Source organism: Amphiura filiformis, chromosome 1 (assembly GCF_039555335.1).
Source record: "Amphiura filiformis chromosome 1, Afil_fr2py, whole genome shotgun sequence".
NCBI lineage: Eukaryota > Metazoa > Echinodermata > Ophiuroidea > Amphilepidida > Amphiuridae > Amphiura > Amphiura filiformis.
In genome coordinates this window covers 57,694,572-57,704,893 of record NC_092628.1, presented here as the reverse complement: position 1 = coordinate 57,704,893, position 10,322 = coordinate 57,694,572, and the positions used below count along the sequence as shown (strand labels likewise).

The window sequence follows — 10,322 nt, the reverse complement described above, 5'->3', positions numbered from 1 at the left end:
CCCCCTACCCCATATAGGTTTACGTGCTATGAGCCGTACAACATTCGATATATTCGGCTTTTATATTGAAGACGATCCCTTGATTTAGAATATGAAGATTATCTCCAGTTATTGGGGGACCCCCAAATTTTTCTTAATCTTATTCTGTCCACAATATTTGAATTTCAGCTCATTGGGTTATCTAATAGCGGGGAAAGGGCTTTTAAGACCCCCTACCCCATATAGGTTTACGTGCTATGAGCCGTACAACATTCGATATATTCGGCTTTTATATTGAAGACGATCTCTTGATTTAGACTATGAAGATTATCTCCAGTTATTGGGGGGACCCCCCCCCCCAAATTTTTTTCTTAATCTTCTTATTCTGTTAACAATATTTGACTTTTCAACTACATCGGGCCGTATAATAGCGGGGAAAGGGATTTTAAAGGCCCCTACGTACCCTATATAGGTTTACATGCTATGAGCCGTACAACATTATATATATTCGGCTTTTTTTATCGAAGACAATCCCTTGATTTAGTCTATGAAGATTAACTCCAGTTATTGGGGGGACCCCCCAATTTATTTCTTAATCTTATTCTGTCCACAATATTTCAATTTCAGCTCATTGGGCTATCTAATAGCGGGGGAAAGGGCTTTTTAAGACCCCCTACCCCATATAGGTTTACGTGCTATGAGCCGTACAACATTCGATATATTCGGCTTTTATATTGAAGACGATCCCTTGATTTAGACTATGAAGTCTATCTCCAGTTATTGGGGGGACCCCCAAATTTTTTCTTAATCTTATTCTGTCCACAATATTTGAATTTCAGCTCATTGGGCTATCTAATAGCGGGGGAAAGAGCTCAGTTTTTTAAGACCCCCTATCCCATATAGGTTTACGTGCTATAGCCGTACAACATTCGATATATTCGGCTTTTACATTGAAGACGATCCCTTGATTTAGACTATGAAGATTATCTCCAGTTATTGGGGCCCGGGACCCCCAAATTTTTTCTTAATCTTATTCTGTCCACAATATTTGAATTTCAGCTCATTGGGCTATCTAATAGCGGGGAAAGGGCTTTTTAAGACCCCCTACCCCATATAGGTTTACGTGCTATGAGCCGTACAACATTCGATATATTCGGCTTTTATATTGAAGACAATCCCTTGATTTAGACTATGAAGATTATCTCCAGTTATTGGGGGACCCCCAAATTTTTCTTAATCTTATTCTGTCCACAATATTTGAATTTCAGCTCATTGGGTTATCTAATAGCGGGGAAAGGGCTTTTAAGACCCCCTACCCCATATAGGTTTACGTGCTATGAGCCGTACAACATTCGATATATTCGGCTTTTTTATATTGAAGACGATCTCTTGATTTAGACTATGAAGATTATCTCCAGTTATTGGGGGGACCCCCCAAATTTTTTCTTAATCTATCTTATTCTGGTCACAATATTTGAATTTCAACACATCGGGCCGTATAATAGCGGGGGAAAGGGATTTTAAGGCCAATTACAATTGATTCTTAGTTTCCTGTTTCCTGCCCGCGTCCAAAGTAGAGAATTGCAAACTATTTAATTATTTTATTTATATTTTGGATTTTCTCTTTAAAAATAACTTTTAATGACTACCATTTGCTACTTTCTGACTTTGATCATATCATCTATAATGATGAATAAACATAGAACCTAATTGTACCATTACTTATGTATAAAATCAAACATAGTAGTAAAATAATTAAATGCATGCTCCTTGTCAAAATGGCTTGATGTAGGTTGCGACCACTTATTTTAAAATAAAGAAAATAAAAGATAATTAATAATTAATAATTAAAAGTCGCCTCATCCCTGGTTTTCAACAATGAAACAGGAAACTAAGAATTAATTGTGAAGGGCCTAAAGGCCCCCGATAGGTTTACATGCTATGAGCTGTTCAACATTATATATTCGGCTTTTTTATTGAAGACAATCCCTTGATTTAGTCTATGAAGATTAACTCCAGTTATTGGGGGGACCCCCCAAATTTTTTCTTAATCTTATTCTGGTCACAATAGGCCTATTTGAATTTCAACACATCGGGCCGTATAGGACCTTTAATTGAACCGAATTGCGCTGGTACATAAAACGTGGAGCGATACCAGGCCCTATGCACTTCCCTGGGCGATCTTCAAGGTGATTACGCCCTCAATTAGTTGTGCGCCCAATTTTACACCTAATTATATGAAAATATTGATCACCGTGTATTTTGATCAGTGGGCTGGGCTTACTTCACGTTGGTAAAATACTACAGGAACAACGAAATCTGGTTTTCCTGTATCTATTCACAGTCCGTCACCCATATAGGGTGGTCCAAAACAGGCCTTAGATTAAGGGTAGATGCGGTATTGTTGGTCGAAGCAGCCGAAAAATCGATTTTTATTGTCTAAATCAATATATTATTGAAAAATAACACTTTGATGTTTTGCAAAAGTTCATTCTACAAATCATATACTTTGAAAACTTGCTTAATTCATTGTTGTTAATGAGTTATGTACATTTAACAAAAGTGTTGTTGTTTCAGCCCTCATTACAACATAACTCAAGAACCACATGACCTACAAAAGTATTTCTGTGATATTTGAATTCTTCTACACGCTCGCAAGGAAATGAGTAATGCAATTTTTGCCAAAGCTCACTACCATTCGCAAGATGTTGTGAACTACCGTACCAAATCGCAACACTTTAAAATAATGATCCGCCGAGTTTAATCCACCGAGACGCCCCCAACACCTTGCCCCTACCATTTGAGGGTCGTCGGGCCTATAGGGACCGTTCACAAACACTTGTTATGGGGGCCTGATGCAAAAAGGGGGCCCTGATTTTTTTTTACCCTCCTAAGGGGCAGGGGGGCCCTGAAAAAAATGACCAGAAATTTTCCTGGGAAAATAACCTATGCTTTTCTATGGGGTTGACCTATAATTTTAATGTCAAAGGGGGGCTGAAAATTTTGAGATTTTAAAAGGGGCCGGACCTTTTTTGCATCAGGCCCCCCCAACAAGTGTTTGTGAACGGTCCCCTACGGGATAGTACCTGACTCATGTTCTTACTTAGGGGGGGGGGCTGGTTTTCCTCAAATTGTTCACTCTTTTTGACCAATGCACCCCCCCACAGACAAAACGTTTTGACCACCCTTCCGCCCCCCCCCCCCACCCCTCTCATTATTGTATAACATTATAAACATTATTCCAGTGGTGCATGGTGTGGTATCTGGATCACATGTCATTGGGGATGCTCTTTGAAACATTCCCGGTGGGACAATTGCGCATGTAAAACAAACACAAGGAAATTTTCATTTTATACCATTTAGATTTGCCCCAAATCAGGGTTTTTATCTGATTTTACCAGGGATAAATGAAATAGGATTTATTTGGATAAAAATGCCAGTAGTATTTCCTAGACCAACCCAGATGTTGCATGTTGCTGATTCATCTTTTATTTTATAGTAATTAATAGACCTATGTGTGCACATTATTTTTTCAAACAAAAGCACTGAAAACCCAAAAGAATTCATTGGTATGTTTTTTAAAAGAGTTGACCAACTTTGAAATTTCACCCGCTACATAGCAGCTATAAACAGCCATTGTAGAATTATGCAAATTAGACATTGTTCCAGTAGGCCTACTTGGGTTTCCGGTACTTTTGATATGTTTTTGTTTGAGCTTGCCAAAAAGAGCTTAATGCAACTAATGGAAGTACCTTTCGATTTGCCTCCCAAAGACCCTTATTTTCCCGTTTGAACAGCACCTTTCAATGATTTTATTATTTCTCATGTTTCTTGTGAAATAACAAAGCCAATTATAGCCATTAAGATTTTAGAACTAGCTAGAAATTCAATTTTCGTGGCTTCTTTTGGCGCTTACCCAGTGACCCCATGCATATTTTGTACATTTTGCTCTCACCGAATGCCAAAAATCATGCTCCCCGATGACCCCATTTTTTATATATAAATTTATTTTGCTCACGCCGAGTACTAGCAAGCTGTTTTTTGCAGCCGCTCCGAATGTTTTAATTGCACTCCGGGGTTGAGGCCCGGGGGGGGGGGGGCGGGGGCACTCCAACTTTGGAGGTGACGAGTATGTAGGGCTGTTAAGACCCCATATTTTTTACGAACATATGCTCTGTCACCCGAAGACCCCCTATTTTTCTATTTGATCTGTCACCCAAAGACCCTTCAAGTTCAATTTGAACAGCAACTTTCATTTTTCACTGATTTTGTTACTTATTTTGAAAAAACAATGAAATTTGAAGCCATTTAGAACTAGAAATTCGATTTTCGAGGTTTTTGTGGCGCTGTTTCGGCTCTCACCCAAAGATTCCATTAAAAAAAAAGGTCATGTTCTCACCCAATGACCCCATATTTTTTACATTTTGCTCTCACCGAATGCCCCTTAGTGCGAAAGTGCCAGTCCTACACCTATATCCATTTCATATTGAAGTGCCACGGGGGTTGAGGTAACACATAATCCATTTCATATTGAAGTGTCCCCCCAGGGGTGGCCCTGGTATGCCCATGGTGGGGATGGTGGTATGGAGTTTCAACCAGGGACTCTCACATCCCTGTTTCAATTCAAGTGTAGCTGAGAGAGGAATGCGTCAAGGATGTCTACTGTCACCGGTACTCTTCTTTATTGTGGAGGTGAAGAAACACTGCAAAAATTAACATCAGAGCGACACTTAAAGCACTTTGTGTTGTAGAGTGGAGGCTACTCTCTTAAATTGCCCGATTGAATATCAAAAAGATTAAATTTTATCTGGAAAAGTGTTATTTTTATGTTTGACTTTGTTTTATAAAGATCTGTAAATATTTCTTTTGTTTTTCATTGTATTATTAGGAAAATTATGAGAATAAGAAGCATCAAAAAAGTTATTCTTATGTATGACTTTGTTTTATTAGGGTTTGAAAATATATTTCCTTTGTTATTCATTGTATTATGAGGAAACTTATGAGAATTTGGTTTTACAAACCCTAATAAAACAAAGTCAAACAAAAGAATATTTTCTTTCTAGATGCCTATTTGCAATTCTCATAATTCTCCTCATAATTCAATAAAACACAAAAGCAATAAATTTACAACCCCTAATAAAACAAAGTCAAACATAAGAATAATTTGAAAAGATTAAAAATCTATTTCCTTTGCCACTGGTAGTTCTACTTCATCCATGTGCTATCAGAGGTAGATCTACTTCATCCACAGTGCTATCAGGGATAGTTCTACTTTATCCACTGTGCTATCAGAGAGAGTTCTACCTCATTTACTGTGCAAGTCACTGGTAGTTCTACTACATACATTGTGCTATGCTATGAGGGGTAGGTCTACTTCATCCACAGTGCTCTCAGGGGTATTCTACTTCATCCACAGTGCTATCAGGTATTGTGAGGGAAAATATGAGAATTGAAAATAAGCATCTAGAAAAAAGTTATTCTTATGTTTGACTTTGTTTTATTAGGGTTTGTAAATCTTTTTCTTCTGTTTTTCATTGTGTTGTGAGGAAAATTATGAGAATAAAATAAGCATCTACAAAGTTATTTTTATGTTTGACCTGTGATGTTTTATTAGGGTTTGAAAATGTACCGGTATTTCTTTTGTTTTCCTTGTATCATGAGGGAATTTATGAGTATCCGGAATAATCATAGGAAATTACTTTTATGTGATATTCAAAATCTGTTCTTTTTATTTCGAGGGAAATTATGGGGAGTTGAAATAAGCATATTGAAAGTTTTTTTTTTAATTTGTTTTATGATGCTTTCAAAATGTAGACTTTCAAAAGCTAGATCTTTATATATATTATTGTGTTTTGATTTATCCTGCATTATTCTAAATATATGGTATTTTGTTTAGTGTCTGAAATGGTTATGAGGTATTAGAGTTTCTTTTCAAAACATGTTCGGTTTGGTGTTTTTATTGCCCTTAATTCTTGCCGTATCTACAGCACATTTCAATTTTTGCAACATGTTTTTAAAAATTATTTTGACAAACATTATACTTTTATATCTTGAAAAAGATTTGGACTGAGTATATACCGGTATACATGTACCAAACCCAACAGGAACACACTTATAATTATCATCTTTCTGTGGGTTGGTTTTAATACAGTTTCAGGTATAAGCTTTAATGAAATACCTTCGCCATATTTTTTATTCAATTGTAGGGGAACTGCTGCATGGTGTTTCTATAGAAATATGATATTGTTCTTGCCTGTAAAGACTAGTTGTATGATTAACACTCCCACATGATTTCGAACTGCTTTCAGCTATAATGAAACCATGTTAACCATGTTTTAAGCAAATACAACACCTTGGACCAGTGCAATATGAACTTTCACATACCGTAATAATGAATAGTAAATAAATAGTAAGGAAAGGCGACCTCGTCCTTTTAGATGTCCAATTGGAAACTAATGACCCATCTCCATTAGCCTTAGGCGACAAAAAAGAAAACCCTGTTCCAATATACGTGCCCAGTCGACCCAGATTTTGTCGATCTGAATCCTGGCCATCAGATGCATATTTTGGCATTGGCCCTAACAAAGTTTGAATGTTGTGACGTTTTGACCCCTGTATACACTTTGACTATTGTTCAAAGGCTACCAATTAGCTAACGTTTGTAATTAATTGTTTCCTAATTAGTGACCTAAACTAAATTTATAAAATTATAGATAGTAATATACATGACGGACCGTCATTGACGGTATGGTAAAATTGTTTTCATCATAAGGTCAAAAAAGGTTTAGATCTAAAGCTATATGCTATGCGGTGTTTTTCGTTTGTTTTTTGTTTGTTTATTATTATAATTATTATTCATTTTTTAGAAAAGCAAGCAAGTGCTAAGTGGGATTTTTATATCTTTTTATTGCGTTTGTAGCCCACTTTTTTAATAACTAAAAAACCCTAAATCAAGGCTACCGGACCTATGGCGTTTACATAAAATGCTCACGGATTTGAGAGACAGACAAACTTTTCTTTTTTGGCTTTATTATATTATTAAATAATTTTTCCTCATATACATGATTAAAATACCGTTAGTCTATCCAGATCCAGTGGATGTATACCACAGACAAACACATACCACATTTACCACGCTTTACCAGGTACCAAACAAGTCAAAGTCATTATTGTACCGACAGATTTCCAGAAGTTCAAAGCTTTGATTTCATTTAGATGTAGTGATCCGTGTCGTATTTAACAGACACTTACTATGAACCATGAACCAGGTACTATAGAAGTAACTTAGTAACTCACAATTTTTCTGCCATTGTTGGAATTAAACGAAGCTGCAATAATCATATCGATGCAGTGCTGTTCTACAGCAAGGCTGGTATGACCAAAGGAACACGTTGTTGTTTGGAATATAGGGATTTGATCTGCAACTTTTGCTTGACCTAAGGTAAGATTTTTTTTTATTTTTAAAATCTTGATTTGCAAAGAAACGTTGGTAAATGTTTGCAAGCTATGCATGTATTTATCCAAGTTTGAGCATGGGCTATTTTACGTGCAATGTTTGTGCAGTGAGATAAAAAAATTAATCATTGTAGTGATCAATTAAGATTTCTGAGCTCATGATAAAATTGTATGCCATTCAAGTTCCAAACCGATAAATGAAAGTTTCTCTGCGAAAGATCAAGTTGGAAATCCAATGTAAAAATGGCAGTAAATAATACATTTTTAGTAAGTGTGTAATCAGATCAGTCAAACATGCATTTAGCGAGACTAAATTCAACCAAAAAATATCTTACAACGCCCCGCAACCACATGCTCCCATTGCTTTTCAAATGTTTTAATTATTCCAAAATTGATCTATTTTGTCAAAACATTATAATGATAATCAGAAATGAACTAATACTTTAACGAGCATTTTAAAATAAATATGGCAGTTTTCATTATTGTGTTCTAAAGTTGGCTTCATATTTGCGACAAAACTGCAACATTTAGTACAAATAGCCTAAAGGGGGCGGGGACAAAATTAATCTACACGTACTTCCTGCTACTTTTTTTGTGTATTACCACAAATTTGCTACATATATTTAGGTCCCGGATTTAGACCCTTATTTTTTTCTTTTTGCTCTCTTCTCTTCTATATTTTTTATTTTTTGGATATCTTTCATCCGCATGTTATGTTTTTGTTTTTGTTTTTTTATCATTATCAAGAATACAAATCATCATCATGATTGATATCGTTATTACTGCTGGCACTGTTGTTGTTTTTGTTGTTGTTGTTGTTGTTTATGATGTTATTCTTATCTAATAATAACAACATAATTATTATCATGATTATTAGCGTTACATATTGCGTTAATATAATAGAAACATGAGAAATGGCGACGACTTAGCGTTAAATCACATTCCAATTTATTGATTGGCTCAAATCAAAACATACTGGTGTAAAGTTAATATTAATGTCATATCTGAACTTAGTGTCAAATCGCCGAAATGTGAATATAAATATGCACTGTAGGCCTACTGACATGTTGAGTCAGTTTCATTGAATATTTGACCAATATACAAATATTGCGGGAGACCCACTCGATTTGCTCATTAAGCATGCGATGGTAAAAGTCACATGATCGACATGTGTTATGTTAAAGTCCCATTCAGTGATCCCAGCGAAAGTGTAACAAAATTTTTTTTTTATAAATTGCTTAAAAGTAAAGGATAAGTCATTCAAATTGTCATTTGATATTTTGAAATGAAAATTTTGTCATAAAACGAAGAAAACAGCATTATTGGCAAAGTTGAAGCCCCATTCAAATACATGTAGCTAATTTTATACTGTCAGTATATAAATTGCAGATTCATGTCAATGCCTATTTTGACAATGACAAAGATACCAAAATCTGAATCTTGATGATTTTTACGATCACCCGGATGAGCAAATCACTGAATGGGCCTTTAAAGGGGCATTTCGTGATCCACAGCCTCATCCCCCACTTTTCCCCCAAAAAAGTTGAGATTTTTACACCACTGGATACCACTGGCTACATAATGTTTATGTACCAAATATTTATTGCAGATTAATTCGTTTAGCAAAAATATCTCCAAATTTGAATTTCGTTCTGGTGCACCAGAACGAAATTACAACACATTGTCTATGGAGCAGTCTGTGTAATACACATAATCATGCATAACTCGCAAACGCAAAATCGGAATCAACTGAAATTTTGGAAATAAGCTTTTTTCGTGGATAGGCCTATCTACTGAAAAATGGACATCATAAAAAGAGGATGCTAGGATCACGAAATCCTCCTTTAAGGTACCTGTATACATGGAGCTATAGTAATAGTATATCATGGAGGAGCAATAGATTATGTAACGCATTGTTCCTTTGTGCCGATTTGATTTGCCGACAAGCTACAAAAAGAAAAGGGAAGATGGGCAGAAAAACTTCACGTTTGTATAGTGTTTTTTTATAGTTTTTTCAGTGACTCATTTTAAAATTTAATTTTAAATTTTTGTTTATTTCCTGGCAGCTTGGTGTCCGGGATGTGTATTCAACTGTTGTCAAATAATATTGGTATTTTTTTTTATATCGAAGGAAAGCTAACACTTCCCCCTAAAAACACTTTTTTCATTAGGTCAACAGATAACGCAATTCAATGTTTATAGCAAGGCGAATGTGGTAAATCTGTTGAAAACGACCTATCCCAGCACAAATTTTGACCAAAATGTAGGTTTTAAAAGTCAAAACCTCAAGTGTTCCTTATACAATATTTTTCAAATTTAATGTCATTAAATGAAAGAGCACACTTATATTGTCCATATACTAGTCTCATTTTAATGAGCAATGGCAATTCTCTTTAAATTTCAAATTTTGTGCAAAAAGTTACTATTTTTCGCCTGTTTTGTCATACGGTTGTAAATTAAATGAATTATGACTTTGCTAAAGAGCACTTATAAATTGATATGATATAACAGGTATATATATAAAGGGCATAAAACGTTTTCATAACATTAAAAAACATATTTTTGATAACCGACTGTAAATATTTTAACATAATGTTTTTTAAGTGGCGACAAAATATTTGGCAAAAAATGTTTGCAAAATTTTTTTTTTTTAAATGTTGTTATTGCCGATAGGTTTATTTGTAGTATTTCTTTCTTTCTTTCTTTCTTTCTTTCTTTCTTTCTTTCTTTCTTTCTTTCTTTCTTTCTTTCTTTCTTTCTTTCTTTCTTTCTTTCTTTCTTTCTTTCTTTCTTTCTTTCTTTCTTTCTTTTTCTTTCTTTCTTTCTTTCTTTCTTTCTTTCTTTCTTTCTTCCCGCCGGGTAAGGTACTGGGGGTAACTTAAAATGTT

At 35.1% G+C, this 10,322-nt stretch overlaps 1 protein-coding gene across 1 annotated transcript in view; it reads left to right on the top strand.

Moving 5' to 3' along the window:
• The first annotated feature begins 7,229 nt into the window (after positions 1-7,229).
• LOC140149627 (uncharacterized) overlaps positions 7,230-10,322 on the top strand; it is a 52,293-nt gene continuing 49,200 nt past the window's right edge. The window contains exon 1 of the mRNA XM_072171708.1: positions 7,230-7,420. The gene's annotated coding sequence lies outside the window, so the exon portion shown is untranslated. The remainder of the gene's footprint in view (positions 7,421-10,322) is intronic.